Source organism: Elaeis guineensis, chromosome 2, assembly GCF_000442705.2.
Source record: "Elaeis guineensis isolate ETL-2024a chromosome 2, EG11, whole genome shotgun sequence".
Lineage (NCBI taxonomy): Eukaryota > Viridiplantae > Streptophyta > Magnoliopsida > Arecales > Arecaceae > Elaeis > Elaeis guineensis.
The window spans coordinates 103,069,891-103,089,623 of NC_025994.2; the positions used below are offsets into that span (position 1 = coordinate 103,069,891).

At 35.8% G+C, this 19,733-nt stretch overlaps 1 long non-coding RNA gene across 1 annotated transcript; it reads left to right on the forward strand.

The window, feature by feature from the left end:
- Nucleotides 1-1,576: 1,576 nt before the first annotated feature.
- On the forward strand, nucleotides 1,577-8,406 carry LOC140855763 (uncharacterized). Its single transcript, XR_012138956.1, has 2 exons — nucleotides 1,577-3,059; nucleotides 8,241-8,406. It is a non-coding gene; the product is annotated as an uncharacterized lncRNA (long non-coding RNA).
- The last annotated feature ends 11,327 nt before the right edge of the window (nucleotides 8,407-19,733 follow it).

Here is a 19,733-nt window from a genome sequence, read left to right on the forward strand (position 1 = left end):
GCAGACAATCGTATCTCTTCATAACCCTGATCAAATATAAAAATTATATATGAAAAAAATTATCGATAATCGATCCTAATAATATAAATCTAAGACCTCTCTTAGGATTAACCAAAATTAGGATTTGTCTAAGTATCAGGATCCTTCACTGATCCATAAGACTTTTAGAGAGAGAAAATCTATGAAGAGAGAGAAAATAGAGAGAGAAAATAGAGAGAGAAAATTTTTATATGCTATATCCAAAGGTAGTAAAGATAAAGAAACTTAAAATTTTGCCCTAAGTCTTATATGAAATTTGAAGGTTGGATCTATCCTGGATTGATCTAACATATAAGGATATTTTATCTTTGATAGACTTATATAATTTGATAAATTAAGATCAGAGTGCGCAGCAAAAGCGTGATGATCTGAATTGATTAGAAATATTAATCCTTTAAATCAAAAGTTATGATGGAATATATTAGTTGCAAATAAGGAAGGATTTTATTGATAATGAAAGGATACTATAAATTTTGATCTAATCTGATCATAGCCGGATAATCTTGTCAGTAGGTTGCTTCATTGTAGATAATGCCAAGAAATTCTAGATATCTCAATTTTATTAACAGCTTGATAGTTCTGATATTAGTTCAAACTTAGAATGTCTTGATATAGATCTGATATTTTTTTTTAATTTTAATATTGTTACTTGAACTGATATAGAAGATTGAGATTTTTCTTAAGATGAGAGTCTATATATAAAATTTGTTGGAAGATCAAGTGAAGAACGAAATCGATGATTGTGAAGAGTGCCCGATGTTTGATCTTTATTTATTTTTCTATCAAGGGTAGCGTGAGATAATTATGAATTTGAGTGGAATGTATTAGACAAATAATGGTGGTATATTAATACAAGTCCAAAATATTATAGTTCTTCAAAAAGTTGAGAAATCAATAAGAAGGGATGAGTTTGAAATTTCAAATAATTTTTGTTATAACAAGATCATGAGAAATAAATAATATATATGACATTATCGTAAGCTTAAGAATGACATGAAGAATGTATACTTAGAAATAGGTGTCTCGAATGACATAACTTAATTTCGAGGATGAAATTATTTTAAGGAGGGAAGAATGTAATAACCCAGATATATATATAAAAAAAAGAAAGAAACGAAGAAGACTCCTGTTGGGAGTCTTCTTCCACCTGAGTCACCGGAGGAGAAGTTGGAATCCGAGGGAGATTCGACCTCTTCTCCACTCTATAAGACCCCCTCTCCCCCTCCTAAACAACCCATAGTGATCACCGGTTTCTCTCTCTCCTTTCTCCTTATTTTCTCCGGTTGAAGTCAAGGCCTCCCGTACTTGTGCTCGTCGAAAATTGGAGCTGACGACATTGTCGGAGCTCGAGGTAAGCCCCTCCCCTTCTTCCTCTCCCTCTTCCCTTCCTCTCCTGGCCCAAGACCTCACCGCCGGCCATCGATTTTGCTGGAAAATAAATTCCAAAGAAGATCCCCTGTTTTTCGAAAAAAAAAAGAAAAAAAAAGAGAGCCGCCGGCCGAACCCCATCGCCGACCGGCTTCGCACGGTGGCCGTCGTTGCCGGATCTCCGGCCAAGCCGTCGGAGCCCGAGCCGCCAAGGGGAGGACCTCACGGTCCTCCCCTGTTTCAGCCAATGGAGGCCGCGGGAAGAAAAGAAGAAGGAAGAAGAAGAAGAAGAAAAGAAAAGAAAAGAAAAAGGAAAAAGAAAAAAGAAAAGAAAAAGGAAAAAGAAAAAAAAGAAAAAAAAAGAGAAAGAGAAAAATAAAAATAAAATAAAATAAAATAAAAAGAAGAAGAAGAGAGAAAAATTTTCTCTCTCTCCTCTCTCTACCTTCTCTCTCTATATTTTCTCTCTCTAGATTCTCTCTCTAGACTTTTCTCTCTCTTTACGAATTTTATCTCTCTAGGATCTTTTCTTCCTCTCTGATTGCATCATGAACCCTAGGATAAAAATTGAGATGAAAATAAGATGACCTGAGATTACTCTGAAATTCGTGCGGTAGATCTGATCCCAGTCCGATTCTATTCGAAATGTAACACTTGATTCATATTGAGTCACCCTGATAGGACCACTGATGATCTCGATCATGAGTACCTCATCGAAAGGATACGAAAGTTTCTCTCTTCACTTTCTCTCTCTACTTTCTCTCTCTAGAATTTTCTCTCTCTTTATGAATTTTCTCTCTCTAAAAGTCTTATGGATCAATGGAGGATCCTGATACATAGACAAGTTCTAATTTTGATTAATCCTAAGAGAGGTCCTCGATCTGTATTATTAGGATCAATTATCGATAATTTTCTCCATATATGTGATTTTTATATTTGATCAGGGTTATGAAGAGACGATTGTCTGCATAAGATATCGAGTAGAATATTTTGTTAGAGAAATTCATAAATCAAAGAAGAACATTGATTTCTGTGCTTGGATCAGTCACCGGTAAAGGTAAGAATCCCTGTACATGATCACTATTATATATATGCTATTTTACTGTTGGTCTTGCATCGTTGGTTTTGTATCGTCAGATTTGAGATCGATGAATTTATTATACCTGAGATACTGTTATTTGATTTTGAGCATGAGTATGTTATGTCAATATATATGTATCAGAGATTGATGGCATGATTATATGAATATGACATATCTGAATTGATCATAATGCAAGACAGAATTGATTTGATGAAATCAACACAAAATGATTAAATGAAAAGAAAGAGATATATGGTATGGACTAGCCTTGTCATATGGAACAGCCCACCAGGAGCTTATGCCTGGGACAGCCCCCACTGGCTTACAGGTGGATTAGCCGGCCAGAAGCTCATGCTTGGGACAGCCCGTCAGGAGCTTATGCCTGGGACAGCCTCTCACGGGCTTTGGTACGTGGGACAGCCGGCCAGGAGCTCATCCTGAGACAGTCTTGAAAGACTTTTTAAATGGATTCGATCCGGATGATAACTGAGGTAATAGACTTGGATAGTCCAGAGCCAGAAGAAAAATGTTAAAAAATCATGTGATTATGAAAAGAGAAATGAAAGATAAGGTATGAAACAATTGTTGAACAAAAGGGTTTCACCTGTTAACATATGATGATGCATCTATTTTAACAAGACAGAAAATTTATGAATGTTTGCATTATTCTGGACATTGAACATGAGATTTTATATTTTATTGCTTATCCTTATTTTCAGATAATATTACTATATCAGTGTGATATGGGAATTCTTACTGGGCTGTAAAGCTCACACCCCTTTATCTTTCTTTTCTTCTCAGAGTTACAGGATGACTTAGATTGGCTATGGTTTGGATTTACGGGTGAGCAAAAGGATAAATAGAGTGTCATAGTATCTGAACAGAGAATTGAAGAAATTTAATTTGTAATTATGCAAGATTTTACGAATTATTATTGAAATTAATGGTATGGATGTTAAGATTGTAATGATTTATTTTTGGTCTTGCATATTCTTTAGGGCTTGCTCTAAGGAGTGTGTGGCCATCACGTATTTGACCCGGGTGTTGGGTTCGGGGCGTGACAGAATGGTATCAGAGCTCAGGTTATGATCATTAGGGATTATGATATAAGTGATTAGAATATTACAGAGTGATATTAGAGCTTAGGCTATGATCATTGGAAATTACGATATAAATGATTAGGATGTGATAGAATAATATCAAAGCTTAGATTTAAGATCACTAGAGATTATAAAGAGATATTAAAACTTTATGTAATATCAGTAGGATGTGACAGAGTGGCATTTGAGCTTAGAGCTTAGGTTACGTTTATTCGGAGATAATGATATAAGTAATTAGGATATGACAGAACAGTACTAGAGCCCAAGTTTAAGGTCACTAGGGATTGTCATATAAGTGATATCAAAACTTTGGGATTATAATCACTAAAGTATGATTGATAATATCAGAGTTTAAGATTTTGATCATTAAAGGTATGATAGAATGATATTAGAGTTTAGGTTATGATCACTAGAAAATATGATTTAAGTAGTATTTGAGTTTAAGGTTATAATTATTCAGAATTGTAATTCTAGTGATATCTGAACTTAAGTTATAATCATGAGGAATATGATAGATATAAAAGAGAAGATTCAATATTTAGATTTTGAATCAATAGATATTAAGATGAAATTTATGTATAAGTGGCATATGATATCTATAATAGAATTGACGAGTTATATCTTAGATTTCAATTAGTAAGGTTGACCTAAGTATGAAAAGAGTTGACCTTGGAATGAAGTGGGAGGTATTGATAAGTTATGTTGAGTATACTAGATGATTTTGGAATGTTAAACTTATATGATTGAAGATCATGATACTTTTCTAATTTCGATGATAATTATCTGATGCGTTATGAATTTTGGACTTATCAAAAAAAGTTAATTAGGGTATGGTCTAAGAAGAAATTACATCATATGAGTGAGAAATATTTTTTGAACACTGAACCCATAAGAGGTCATTTATGAAACTCAATCTTAGATGAAAAATATACTTGAATTTTATTATAAGAATATGAGATATACATCATGGTGAAATCTTTGGTTACTCAAAATATCATATTCTGAATAGGATTCCTTGATCCTTCAAGTTACATTGAATTTCAAGTCAAAAGCTTACTTTTCTAAGTGGATCAAAAGTATTTTGATATTGTTAAATTAAAAAAAAAATTATTATTTTGTCAGAGTATGATATATAGGTTATGATGAAATCTTTAATAATTCATATTACTATCTTTGGATTAGATTTTTTTTTTAAATTTTTCTTGTGATTGTTGAAGATGGTGAAGTATATTAATTATTCAAGTCAAGTTTGGATTTTTTTTTTAAAATTAAATTAAGACATCTTGCTAATGTTAAATTTTGAATGACTTATACAAGGGATAAAATTTTGTATGGATTTATCGATTAATATTAAGGATTGTGATGAAGAGAGCTCTATAAGAAATAATCAAGTTGATTCTACTTAAGGATGTTGGCTTGAGTTCTTTTAGTTGTCAAGTTAGAATTAATTCTTTTAAAAAGGAAGATTGATTTAGAAATTATCTAAATGATTGTAAGGTAAATCTAAGATTAACTCCAATTAATTTTAGACATGTTGGATTCTTGAAAAGTGATGAAACTTATACAATGATTTCAAATATAGGAAGTAGATCAAGATTTAATTTTTATATGCTATGTCCAAAGGTAGTAAAGATAAAGAAACTTAAAACTTTGCCCTAAGTCTTATATGAAATTTGAAGGTTGGATCTATCCTGGATTGATCTAACATATAAGGATATTTTATCTTTGATAGACTTATATAATTTGATAAATTAAGATCAGAGTGCGCAGCAAAAGCGTGATGATCTGAATTGATTAGAAATATTAATCATTTAAATCAAAAGTTATGATGGAATATATTAGTTGCAAATAAGGAAAGATTTTATTGATAATGAAAGGATACTATAAATTTTGATCTAATCTGATCATAGCCGGATAATCTTGTCAGTAGGTTGCTTCATTGTAGATAATGCCAAAAAATTCTAGATATCTCAAGTTTATTAACAGCTTGATAGTTCTGATATTAGTTCAAACTTAGAATGTCTTGACATAGATCTCATATTTTTTTTTTAATTTTAATATTGTTACTTGAACTGATATAGAAGATTGAGATTTTTCTTAAGATGAGAGTCTATATATAAAATTTGTTGGAAGATCAAGTGAAGAACGAAATCGATGATTGTGAAGAGTGCCCGATGTTTGATCTTTATTTATTTTTCTATCAAGGGTAGCCTGAGATAATTATGAATTTGAGTGGAATATATTAGACAAATAACGATGGTATATTAATACAAGTCCAAAATATTATAGTTCTTCAAAAAGTTGAGAAATCAATAAGAAGGGATGAGTTTGAAATTTCAAATAATTTTTGTTATAACAAGATCATGAGAAATAAATAATATATATGACATTATCGTAAGCTTAAGAATGACATGAAGAATGTATACTTAGAAATAGGTATCTCGAACGACATAACCTAATTTCGAGGATAAAATTATTTTAAAGAAGGGAGAATGTAATAACCCAGATATATAAAAAAAAAAAGAAAGAAACGAAGAAGACTCCTGTTGGGAGTCTTCTTCCACCTGAGTCACCGGAGGAGAAGTTGGAATCCGAGGGGGATTCGACCTCTTCTCTACTCTATAAGACCCCCTCTCCCCCTCCTAAATAACCCATAGTGATCACCGATTTCTCTCTCTCCTTTCTCCTTGTTTTCTTTGGTTGAAGTCAAGGCCTCCCGTACTTGTGCTCGCCGGAAATTGGAGCTGACGACATTGCCGGAGCTCGAGGTAAGCCCCTCCCCTTCTTCCCCTTCCTCTTCCCTTCCTCTCCTGGCCCAAGACCTCACCGTCGGCCATCGATTTTGCTGGGAAATAAATTCCAAAGAAGATCCTCTATTTTTTGAAAAAAAAAAAGAAAAAAAAAGAGAGCCGTCGGCCAAACCCCATCGCCGACCGCTTCGCACGGTCGGCCGTCGTTGCCGGATCTCCGGCCAAGCCGCTGGAGCCCGAGCCGCCAAGGGGGGGACCTCGCGGTCCTCCCCTGTTTCAGTCAAGGGAGGTCGCGGGAAGAAAAGAAGAAGGAAGAAGAAGAAGAAAGAAAAGAAAAGAAAAAGGAAAAAGAAAAAAGAAAAGAAAAAGGAAAAAGAAAAAAAAGAAAAAAAAGAGAAAGAGAAAAATAAAAATAAAATAAAATAAAGAAGAAGAGAGAAAAATTTTCTCTCTCTCCTCTCTCTACCTTCTCTCTCTACATTTTCTCTCTCTAGATTCTCTCTCTAGACTTTTCCTCTCTTTACGGATTTTGTCTCTCTAGGATCTTTTCTTCCTCTCTGATTGCATCATGAACCATAGGATAAAAATTGAGATGAAAATAAGATGACCTGAGATTGCTCTGAAATTCGTGCGGTAGATCTGATCCCAGTTCGATTCTATTCGAAATTGTAACACTTGATTCATATTGAGTCACCCTGATAGGACCACTGATGATCTCGATCATGAGTGCCTCATCGAAAGGATACGAAAGTTTCTCTCTTCACTTTCTCTCTCTACTTTCTCTCTCTAGAATTTTCTCTCTCTTCATGAATTTTCTCTCTCTAAAAGTATTATAGATCAATGGAGGATCCTGATACATAGACAAGTCCTAATTTTGATTAATCCTAAGAGAGGTCCTCGATCTGTATTATTAGGATCAATTATCGATAATTTTCTCCATATATGTGATTTTTATATTTGATCAGGGTTATGAAGAGACGATTGTCTGCATAAGATATCGAGTGGAATATTTTGTTAGAGAAATTCATAAATCAAAGAAGAACATTGATTTCTGTGCTTGGATCAGTCACCGATAAAGGTAAGAATCCCTGTACATGATCACTATTATATATATGCTATTTTACTGTTGGTCTTGCATCGTTGGTTTTGTATCGTCAGATTTGAGATCGATGAATTTATTATACCTGAGATACTGTTATTTGATTTTGAGCATGAGTATGTTATGTCAATATATATGTATCAGAGATTGATGGTATGATTATATGGATATGACATATCTGAATTGATCATAATGCAAGACAGAATTGATTTGATGAAATCAACACAAAATGATTAAATGAAAAGAAAGAGATATATGGTATGGACTAGCCTTGTCATATAGAACAGTCTGCCAGGAGCTTATGCCTGGGACAGCCCCCACTGGTTTACAGGTGGATCAGCCGGCCAGGAGCTCATGCCTGGGACAGCCCGCCAGGAGCTTATGCCTGGGACAGCCTCTCACGGGCTTTGGTACGTGGGACAGCCGGCCAGGAGCTCATCCTGGGACAGTCTTGAAAGATATTTTAAGTGGATTCGATCCGGATGATGACTGAGGTATAGACTTGGATAGTCCAGAGCCAGAAGAAAAATGTTAAAAAATCATATGATTATGAAAAGAGAAATGAAAGATAAGGCATGAAACAATTGTTGAACAAAAAGGTTTCACCTGTTAACATATGATGATGCATCTATTTTAACAAGACAGAAAATTTATGAATGTTTGCATTATTCTGGACATTGAACATGAGATTTTATATTTTATTGCTTATCCTTATTTTCAGACAATATTACTATATCAGTGTGATATGAGAATTCTTACTGGGCTGTAAAGCTCACACCCCTTTATCTTTCTTTTCTTCTCAGAGTTACAGGATGACTTAGATTGGCTATGGCTTGGATTTACGGGTGAGCAGAAGGATAAATAGAGTGTCATAGTATCTGAACAGAGAATTGAAGAAATTTAATTTGTAATTATGTAAGGTTTTACGAATTATTATTGAAATTAATGGTATGGATGTTATGATTGTAATGATTTATTTTTGACCTTGCATATTCTTTAGGGCTTGCTCTAAGGAGTGTGCGGCCATCACGTATCCGACCCGGGTGTTGGGTTCGGGGCGTGACAAACCATGATTGATGTTATCAATTTCGAATAAAGATCGGATCGGGATCTAATCTACTGCATGAATTTCGGAGCAATCTCAAATCATCATATTTTTATTTCAAATTTATCTTAGGATCTGTGATGCGATCAGAGAGAGAGTAGAAAGACCTTAGAGAGATAAAATTCATAAAGAGAGAGAAAGGTCTAGAGAGAGAAAATAGGAAGAGAATCTAGAGAGAAAAAATGGAGAGAGAAGGTAGAGAGAGGAGAGAGGAAAGAGAGAGAAAAGAGGAAGAGGAAAGAGAAAAATTCTCTCTTTCCTTCTTTTTTTTCTATTTTTGTTTTGTTTTCTTTTTCTTTTTCTTTTTCTCTTTTTTCTTTTCTTTTTCTTTTTCTTTTTCTTTTTCTCCGTGAGGTCCCCTCCTCCAGTGACCCGGGCTCTGATGAGGTGGGTGGCTTCATCGGAGGTCAGGCAACGATGGCCGACCATGCGAAGCCGACCGGCAAGCTTTCCTTCTTTTTTTTTCCTCAAAAAGCAGGGTATTCGCCCCTTTTCTTTTTATTTTTCGATCATTGGCCGGTCACTGATGGCCAAGACCTTCAGAAAAGAGGGATAGAGAGATGAGGGTCCGGTCTCGGGGATGAGACACCGCAACCGACGGCACCGGTGGCCGAAAAAGAGAGGAAAGGGTTCCGATCGAATAAGGGTTTCCTATTTAATGGAATTTTTGGCGATCCCGACGGCCGACGAGGAGTCTAAAACCATGGGAGGAAAGAGAAGAGGGAGAGAAAAAAAAATTGAACCCTCACCTGAACTCCGGTGGCCTCTTCGACCTTCGATTTTCAACGAACACAAGAAGATGGTGCCGTGGCTTCCAAGGGAAAAAGAGGAGGAATCAAGCTTGAAGATCACCGGTGGAGGTTTGAGAGGGAGAGGGAAGGTTTATTTATAGAGGATCCTAGAGTTTTAAGAGTACTAGAACTCTTTTTCGATCGGGATTCATCGGAGAAGAAGACTCCCTTCGGGAGTCTTCTTCTGTTCCTTTTTTTTTTTTTGAACTGTGGGTTGATTCTGGGCCCAATTGGGCCGGGTGTTACATTCTCCTCCCCTTCAAATAATTTCATCCTCGAAATTAACTTATGTTGTTTGAGATATATTCTAAAAATATATATATACCTGTATCATGTCATTCTCACACTTCCAATAATGTCTTACATATTATTTATTTCTCATGATCTTGTTATAACAAAAATTATTTAAATTTTCAAATTCATCTCCTCTTATTGATTTCTCAATTTTTTTGAAGAACTGTAACATTTTGGACTTGTATTAATATACCACCATTATTTATCTAATACATTCCACTGGAAATTCATAATTATCTCAGACTATCCTTGATAGAAAAATAAATAAAGGTCAAACATCGGGCACTCTTCACAATCATCGATTTCTTTCTTCTCTTGACCTTCCAACAAATTTTATATGTAGACTCTCATCTTAAGAAAACCTCAATCTTCTATATCAGTCCAAGTAACAATATTAAATTTTTAAAAAAAATATGAGATCTATGTCAGGACATTCTAAGTTTGAACTAATATCAGAACTATCAAGCTGTTAATAAACTTGAGATATCTAGAATTTCTTGATATTATCTACAATGAAGCAACCTACTGACAAAAATTATCCGGCTATGATCAGATTAGATCAAAATTTATAGCATCCTTTCATTATCAATAAAATTCTTCCTTATTTATAACTAATGTATTTCATCATAATATTTTTTGATTTAAAAGATTAATATTTCTAATTAATTTAATCCACCATGCTTTTGCTGCGCATTGTGATCTTAATTTATCAAATTATATAGGTCTATCAAAGATAAAATATCCTTGTATGTTAAATCAATCCAGGATAGATCTAATCTTCAAATTTTATATAAAATTTAGGGCAAAATTTTAAGTTTCTTTATCTTTACTACTTTTGGGTATAGCATATAAAAATTAAATCTTCATCCACCTTCTATGTTTGAAATCATTGCATAAGTTTCATCACTCTTCAAGAATCCAACATATCTAGAATCAATTGGAGTTAACCTTAGATTTACCTTACAATCATTTAGATAATTTCTAAATCAATCTTTCTTTTTAAAAGAATTAATTCTAACTTGACAAACTAGAAGAACTCAAGCCAACATCCTTAAGTAGAATCAACTTGATTATTTCTTGTAGAGCTCTCTTCATCACAACCCTTAATATTAATCGATAAATCCATATAAAATCTTGTCTCTTATAAAAGTCATTCAAAATTTAACACTAGCAAAATGTCTTAGTTCAATTTAAAAAAATCCAAACTTTGACTTGAATAATTAATACACTTCACCATCTTCAACAATCACAAAAAAAATAAAAAAAAAACTAATCCACAGGTAGTAATACGAATTATTAAATATTTCATCATAACTTGTATATCATACTCTGACAAAATAATTTTTTTTTTTAATTTAACAACAATATCAAAATATTTTTGATCCACTTAGAAAAGTAAACTTTTGACTTGAAATTCAATGTAACTTGAAAGATCAAAGAATCATATTCAGAATATGATGTTTTAAGTAACCAAAGATTTCACCAAGATATGTATCTCATATTCTCCTAATAAAATTCAAGTATATATTTTTTTTCATCTAAGATTGAGTTTCATATATGATCCTCTTATAGGTTCAATGCTCAAAAATATTTCTCTCTCATATGATGAAATTTCTTCTTAGACCATATCCTAACTTTCTTCTGATAAATTTAAAATTTGTAATGCTCAGATAATTAACATCAAAATCAGAAAAGTTATCATGATTTCTATCCATATAAGTTTAGCATTCTAAAATCATCGAGTATACTCAACATAACATATCAATATCTCCCGCTTCCTTTCAGGGTCAATTCTTCTTATATTCAGGCCACCCTACTAATTAAAATCCAAGATATAACTCGTCAATTCTATTATAGATATCATATGCCACTTATGCATAAATTTCATCTTAATATCTATTGATTCGAAATTTAAATATTGAATCTTCTCTTTTATATTTATCATGTTCCTCATGATCATAACCTAAGTTCAGATATCACTAAAATTATAATTCTGAATAATTATAATCTTAAACTCAAATACCACTTAAATCATATTTTCTAATGATCATAACCTAAACTCTAATATCATTTTATCATACCTTTAATGATTATAATCTTAAACTCTGATATTATCGATCATACTCTATTGATTATAATCTCAAAGTTTTGATATCACTTATATGACAATTCCTAATGACCTTAAACCTGAGCTCTGGCACTGTTCTATCATATTCTCTGATATCACTCTGTCACATCCTATTGATCATGCATAAAGTTTTAATATCTCTTCATAATCTCTAGTGATCTTAAACCTAAGCTTTGATATTATTCTATCACATCCTAATCATTTATATCGTAATCTCCAATGATCATAATCTAAGCTCTGATACCATTCTGTCATGCCCCGAATCCAACATCCGGATCGGATACGTGATGGCCGCACACTCCTTAGAGCAAGCCCTAAAGAATATGCAAGGCCAAAATAAATCATTACAACCTTAACATCCATAACAATTAATTTCAACAATAATTCATAAAACCTTGCATAATTACAATTTAAATTTTTTCAATTCTCTGATCAGATACTATGACACTTTATTTATCCTTCTGCTCATCCGTAAATCCAAACCATAGCCAATCATAAGTATCCTGTAACTCTGAGAAGAAAAAGAAAGATAAAGAGGTGTGAGCTTTACAGTCCAGTAAGAATTTCTATATCACACTGATATAATAATATAATCTAAAAATAAAGATAAATAATAAAATATAAAATTTGATGTTCAATGTTCAGAATAATACAAATATCCATAAATTTTCTGTCTTGTTAAAATAGATGCATCATCATATGTTAACAGGTGAAACACTTTTATTCAACAATTATTTCATATCTTATCTTTCATTTTTCCTTTCATAATCACATGATTTTTAATATTTTCTTTCTGGCTCTTTTTCTTTCTGGCTTTGGACTATCCAAGTTTATACCTCAGTCATCATCCGGATCGAATCCACTTGAAAAGCCTTTCAAGACTGTCCCAGGATGAGCTCCTGGCCGGCTGTCCCACGTACGAAAGTCCGTGAGAGGCTATCCCAGGCATAAGCTCCGGGCGGACTGTCCCAGGCATGAGCTCCTGGCCGGCTGATCCACCTGTAAGCTAGTGGGGGCTGTCCCAGGCATAAGCTCCTGACGGGTTGTCCCAAGCATAAGCTCCTGACCGGCTATTCCGCATGACAAGGCTAGTCCATACCATATATTTCTTTCTTTTCATTTAATCATTATGTGTTGATTTCATCAAATCAATTCTGACTTGCATTATGATCAATTCAGATATGTCATATCTATATAATCATGCTATCAATTTCTGATACATATATATTGACATAACATACTCATGCTCAAAATCAAATAACAATATCTCAAATATAATAAATTCATCGATCTCAAATCCGACTATGCAAAATCAATAATGCAAGACCAATAGTAAAATAGCATATATATAATGGTGACCATGTACAGGGATTCTTACCTTTATCTGTGACTGATCCAAGTCCAGAAATTAATATTCTTCTTTGATTTATGAATTTTTTTAACAAAATATTTCACTCGATATCTTATGCAGACAATCGTATCTCTTCATAACCCTGATCAAATATAAAAATTATATATGGAGAAAATTATCGATAATCGATCCTAATAATACAAATCTAGGACCTCTCTTAGGATTAACCAAAATTAGGATTTATCTAAGTATCAGGATCCTCCACTGATCCATAAGACTTTTAGAGAGAGAAAATCTATGAAGAGAGAGAAAATTCTAGAGAGAGAAAGTAGAGAGAGAAAGTGGAGAGAAAAAATAGAGAGAGAAAATTTTTGTATCTTTCAGACGAGGTAATCATGATCGAGATCATCAAAGATCATATCAGGGTGACTCAATATGGATTAACCATGATTGATGTTATCAATTTCGAATAAAGATCAGATCGGGATCTAATCTACTGCATGAATTTCGAAGCAATCTCAAATCATCATATTTTTATTTCAAATTTATCTTAGGATTTGTGATGCAATCAGGGAGAGAGTAGAAAGACCTTAGAGAGATAAAATTCATAAAGAGAGAGAAAGGTCTAGAGAGAAAATAGGGAGAGAATCTAGAGAGAGAAAATGAAGAGAGAAGGTAGAGAGAGGAGAGAGGAAAGAGAGAGAAAGGAGAGAGAGGAGAGAGAAAAATTCTCTCTTTTCTTCTTTTTTTTTTTCTTTTTCTCTTTTCCTTTTCTTTTTCTTTTTCTTTTTCTTTTTCTCTTTTTCCTTTTCTTTTTCTTTTTTTTTTCTTTTTTTCTTTTTCTTTCTTCTTCTTTCTTTTTCCTTTTTTTCCCGCGGCCTCCCTTGGGCCGAAACAGGGGAAGACCGTGAGGTCCCCCCCTCCAATGACCCAGGCTCTGACGAGGTGGGTGGCTTCATCGGAGGTCAGGCAACGATGGCCGACCATGCGAAGCCGGCCGGCGACGGAGTTCGGCCGGCAAGCTTTCCTTCTTTTTTTTTTCCTCGAAAAATAGGGGATCCACCCCTTTTCTTTTTATTTTTCGATCATTGGCCGGTCACCGGCGGCCAAGACCTTCAGGGAAGAGGGATAGAGAGATGAGGGTCCGGTCTCGGGGATGAGACGCCGCAACCGTCGGCGCCGGTGACTGGAAAAGAGAGGAAAGGGTTCCGGTCGAACAGGGGTTTCCTGTTTCATGAAATTTTCGGCGATCCCGACGGCCGGCGAGGAGTCTAAAACCATGGGAGGAAAGAGAAGAGGGAGAGGAAGAAAGATTGAACCCTCACCTGAACTCCGGTGGCCTCTTCGATCTTCGATTTCCGACGAATACAAGAAGAGGGTGCCGTGGCTTCCAAGGGAAAAAGAGGAGGAATCAAGCTTGAAGATCGCCCGGTGGAGGTTTGAGAGGGAGAGGGAAGGCTTATTTATAGAGGATCCTAGAGTTTTAAGACTACTAGAACTCTTTTCCGATCGGGATTCATCGGAGAAGAAGACTCCCTTCGGGAGTCTTCTTCTATTCTTTTTTTTTTTTTTTTTTTTTTTTGAACAGTGGGCTGATTCTGGCCCAATTGGGCCGGGTGTTACAGTTAAATTCAGAACCATTTGCACCCCAATCCTGTCTCGAATTGCTGGTCGTAATCCATCCAAGTATCTCGACACTTGCTGAGCCATGGACTCGTTCCAATTGTTCCGTTCAGCAAGGTGCATAAATTCGACCGAATTCTCATGCATACACCTTCGACCCTGCGTACACTTCTGGTATAGATGGAACAGAAATTGTTACCAATCTGACGGAAGGAACCGTTGTTTCAACAACCTCTGCATCTTCTCCCATGTCGTAACCTTGGCCTTCCCTTCTCTATGTCGATCCTCCTGTAGCCTCTCCCACCAAGTAGACGCACCTCCTCTCAGTCTATAGGCCACCAGCTTTACGCGTCGCTCTTTTAGTACATCCATATAGTCAAAGAAGCGATTCACCTCTGTCAACCAATCTATGAATCCTTCAATATCCAGGCTACCATCGAAACTAGGAAGATCCACCTTCAATCGAAACTCTTCCTGCCTCACAAATCTGCCACGGTCCCTGCCATGTTCACCATCATAACCATGATAATCTTGATAGCCCAAATTGAAACGACCGCCACCATGATGACCACCTCTACTACGTCCGCCAGCTTTATACCCAGGACCGCCATACTAACCTCTAATGCCAAAATCATCCCGCCAATCTCCATCCAAGTTTGATTCTTCTGAAAAGATTTGGCGGCGATTATCACGAATTGCCAGAATAGGTTCCACGAACGGTTGGCCGCGAGCTCGGCCTGCCCTAGGTGCCACTTCATTAACCCTATCCGGATTCCCCACCAGGTTGCCATGTCGTTCCATAATCGCTGTAAGGGAGCGCTGTATAGAACACTGCATATCTTGTTGAGATACCTCGAGACAACGAATAGCTATCCACAAGGCCTGCACCCCCTGTTCTTCATCAGCAGGAAGGTTGTTGTCATTGCCGTCGTTACCAGACATTGCTTTTCAGCAATTTTCCAGCTCTAATACCAACTGACGCAGTGGAAAACGCGAAAAGAAACAGAGCAAGTTAGGTACTCTCTGGAACTCTCTGAGACTCTCTGAAACACAGGTCTGGAACCAAAGTAATCAGCAACTCTCGTTGAATGCCCCTAATAATAAGATTGTTTACATCACTAATAGCCCACCAAGTAACTTGCCTAACAAATAAACTAAGAAAAAACAACTCGTAACTTGCCTAACAAATAAAAACAGAACGTCCGCGTCACAATATCGGAAACAACCAAGAGAAAACACAGCATAAAAAATATGTATATTTTTAGATACAGGTTTAATCAGGGAATATAACTCGCGGATTCTCCATCTCAACGGCCATAATCTTTGTGTGTGAATTATCTGACTACTTCTACGGATGACTAACCTTTAGTGAGTAGTGTCACAGTGTTCTACAAAAAAGAATAAACCGTCTGTTCTCTTCTAAGTACAATAAATTTCTGTTTTCTGAAAAGATAAACTCGCTTAGCAAAGCAATCTTTCTAGCTAGTATATATTGGATCCAACAATACAGATTTAAGTATGTCATAGCTGCTCCAACACCCATGCCTGAATGATGGGACCTACATCTCGAACAAAGGTGCTGCAATAAAGGAACGCAAGGAAAGAACCATGTAGGAACAGGGGCATGCAAATTGATGCAAACTTTTGAGTTTCACATAGTTAGTTTAGTGTTTGTTTGATTTCAGAAGATATTTTTTTGTGAGGAATTTGATTGCAGAAGGCGTTGCTCTTGGATCCAAATCTATGTGAAACCGACCTCCATCTTTCACCAACAAATGATCTTTCTCACAAACGTGATCCAAATCTGTCCAGTACTCTGCTTCCATGATTTACAAAGATGTGGCAGAAAATGTGGCACAGATGTTCTCTGAACATATCAGCATAAATCACCATGCTAACGTTCTCGAGGAATGCCACAGGAGAGTCTATGTGCATTGGAAATGTTGTATAACATGCGAAGTCCCTTCAAACATGACAAAAGGAGTTCCTTCCATTCTTTTGGCATTTTGCTGTGTCCATTGATCGAATTTATTTCAAGAAATCCTTTCCTTTCTATCCAATTTGTTTGTGAGGGTTTTAACTCGGGCAAGTTGATTTGAGCTAGCAGCAAATGATAATATGTGTGTGTATAAACATACAGCATCATATGTGTATGTATTGACATGAATAAGGGTGCGGACAGAATCAAACATGCATTCTTATTGCGCTTATATTTCCTTTATATCATAAATATATATATGTTGTGCATAAAAGACTATACTATGCACTCTTTCTGTAACACCCGGCCCATTTGGGCTCTGGACCAAGCCCAAAAGACCAAAGCCCATATATATATAAAAAAAAATAGAACGAAGAAGACTCCCGCTGGGAGTCTTCTTCCACCCAAATCACTGGAGGAAAAGTCGAATCCGAGGGGGATTCGACCTCCCCTTCACTCTATAAGACCTCCCTCTCTCCCTCCTAAATAACCCACGATGATCACCGGTCTCTCTCTCTCCTTTCTCCTTGTTTTCTCTAATTGAAGTCGAGGCCTCCCGTACCCATGCTCGCCGAAAATTGGAGCCGATGACGCTATTAAAATTTGAGGTAAGCCCTTCTCCTCCTTCCTCTCTTCCTTTCCCTCCTTTCCATGGCTTCGTGCACCCTCACCGGCCTTCGGGATCGTCGAAAAATCCATGAAAAGGGTGAATCCTGTTTTGCTCTGTTTCGATCGGACCCTTTCCTCTCTTTTTCGGCCACCGGCGCCGTCGGTTGAGGCGTCTTACCCCTAGGATGGGACCCTCATCCCTCTATCCCTCTTCCTTGAAGGTCTTGGCCACTGGTAACTGGCCAATGACCGAAAAATAAAAGAAAAAGTAGCGATCCCCTGTTTTTCAAATTCTTTAAATCTCCTGCCGGCTGAACCTCATCGCCGGCCATCCTTGGCTCCACCACCGCCTCCACCTGCTGCCGGACATCCGGCCATGCTGCCATCCCTCATCGGAGCCGAGCGACCGAGCCTCCCTCTGGTCCTCCCCTATTTGGCCAAGGAAGAGAAAGAAAGAAGAAAACGGGAAAAGAAGAAGAAGAAGGAAGAAAGGAAAGGAAAAATAAAAGAGAAAAAGAAAAAGAAAAAGAGAAAGAGAAAAATAAAAATAAAAAAATAGAAAAAAAAGAAAAGAAAGAATTTTCTTTCTCCTTTCTCTTCCTCTTTCCTCTCTCCTCTCTCTACCTTCTCTCTCTATTTGCTCTCTCTAGATTCTCTCTTTATTTACTCTCTCTAGATCTTTCTCTCTTTTTGTGGATTTTATCTCTCTAGAATCTTTCTCTTTCTCTCTCTAACTGCATCACGGACTCTAAGATAAAACTTGAGATAAAAATAAGATGATCTGAGGTTGCTCTGAAATTCGTGCAGTAGATCTGATCCCAGCTCGATCTTATTCGAAATTTATAATATTTGATTCATATTGAGTCACCTTGATAGGACCTCTGATGATCTCGATCATGATTATCTTATCTGAAGGATACGAAGATTCTTTCCCCACTTTCTCTCTATTTTCTCTCTCTAAAATTTTCTCTCTCTTCATGGATTTTCTCTCTCTAAAAGTCTTATGGATCAGTGGAGGATCTAGATACTTAGACAAATTCTAATTTTGGTTAATCTTAAGAGAGATCCTAGATTTGTGTTATTAGGATCGATTATTGAGTAATTTTTTTCATATATGATTTTTATATTTGATCAGGATTATGAAGAGATTATTGTCTGCATATGATATCGAGTGAAATATTTTGTTAAAAAAAATTCATAAATCAAAGAAGAATATTGATTTCTGTGCTTGGATCAGTCACCGGTAAAGATAAGAATCCCTGTACATGATTAATATTATATATATGCTATTTTACTGTTAGTCTTGATTTTGCATCGTCGGATTTGAGATCGATGAATTTATTATATCTGAGATATTGTTATTTGATTTTGAGCATGAGTATGTTATGTCAATATATATGTATCAGAGATTGATAGCATGATTATATGGATATGACATATCTGAATTGATCATAATGCAAGTCGGAATTGATTTGATGAAATCAACACATAATGATTAAATGAAAAGAAAGAGATATATGGTATGGACTAGCCTTATCATGTGGAACAGCCAGCCAGGAGCTTATGCCTGAGACAGCCCGCCAGGAGCTTATGCCTGGGACAGCCCCCACTGGCTTACAGGTGGATCAGTCGGTCAAGAGCTCATGCCTGGGACAGTCCGCTAGGAGCTTATGTCTGGGACAGCCTCTCACGGGCTTTCGTATGTGGGACAGCCAGCCAGGCGCTCATCCTGGGACAGTCTTGAAAGGCTTTTATGTGGAAATTGATTTGGATGATGACTGAGGTATAGACTTGGATAGTCCAGAGCCAAAAAGAAAAGGTTAAAAATCATGTGATTATGAAAAGAGAAATGAAAGATAAGACATGAAATAATTGTTGAATAAAAGTGTTTCACCTGTTAACATATGATGATGCATCTATTTTAACAAGACAGTAAATTTATGGATGTTTGCAGTATTCTGAATATTGAACATGAGATTTTGTATTTTATTGCTTATTTTTATTTTCAGATTATATTACTATATCAGTGTGATATGGGAATTCTTACTGGGCTGTAAAGCTCACATCTCTTCATCTTTTTTTTTCTTCTCAGAGATACAGGATGCTCATGATTGGCTATGGTATTGGATTGTGGGTGAGCAGATGTGTAGATAGAGTGTCATAGTACCTAATCAGAGGATTGAAGAAATTTAATTTATAATTATGCAAGATTTTATGAATTATTGTTGAAATAAATTGTTACGGATGTTAAGGTTGTCATGATTTAATTTGGCCTTGTATATTCTTTAGGACTTGCTTTAAGGAGTGTGCGGCCATCACGTATCCGACCCGGATATTGGGTTTGGGATGTGACAATATATATTGTGCATAAAAGACTATACTACGCACTCTTTCAGTATAAACGTAACAACGCAGAA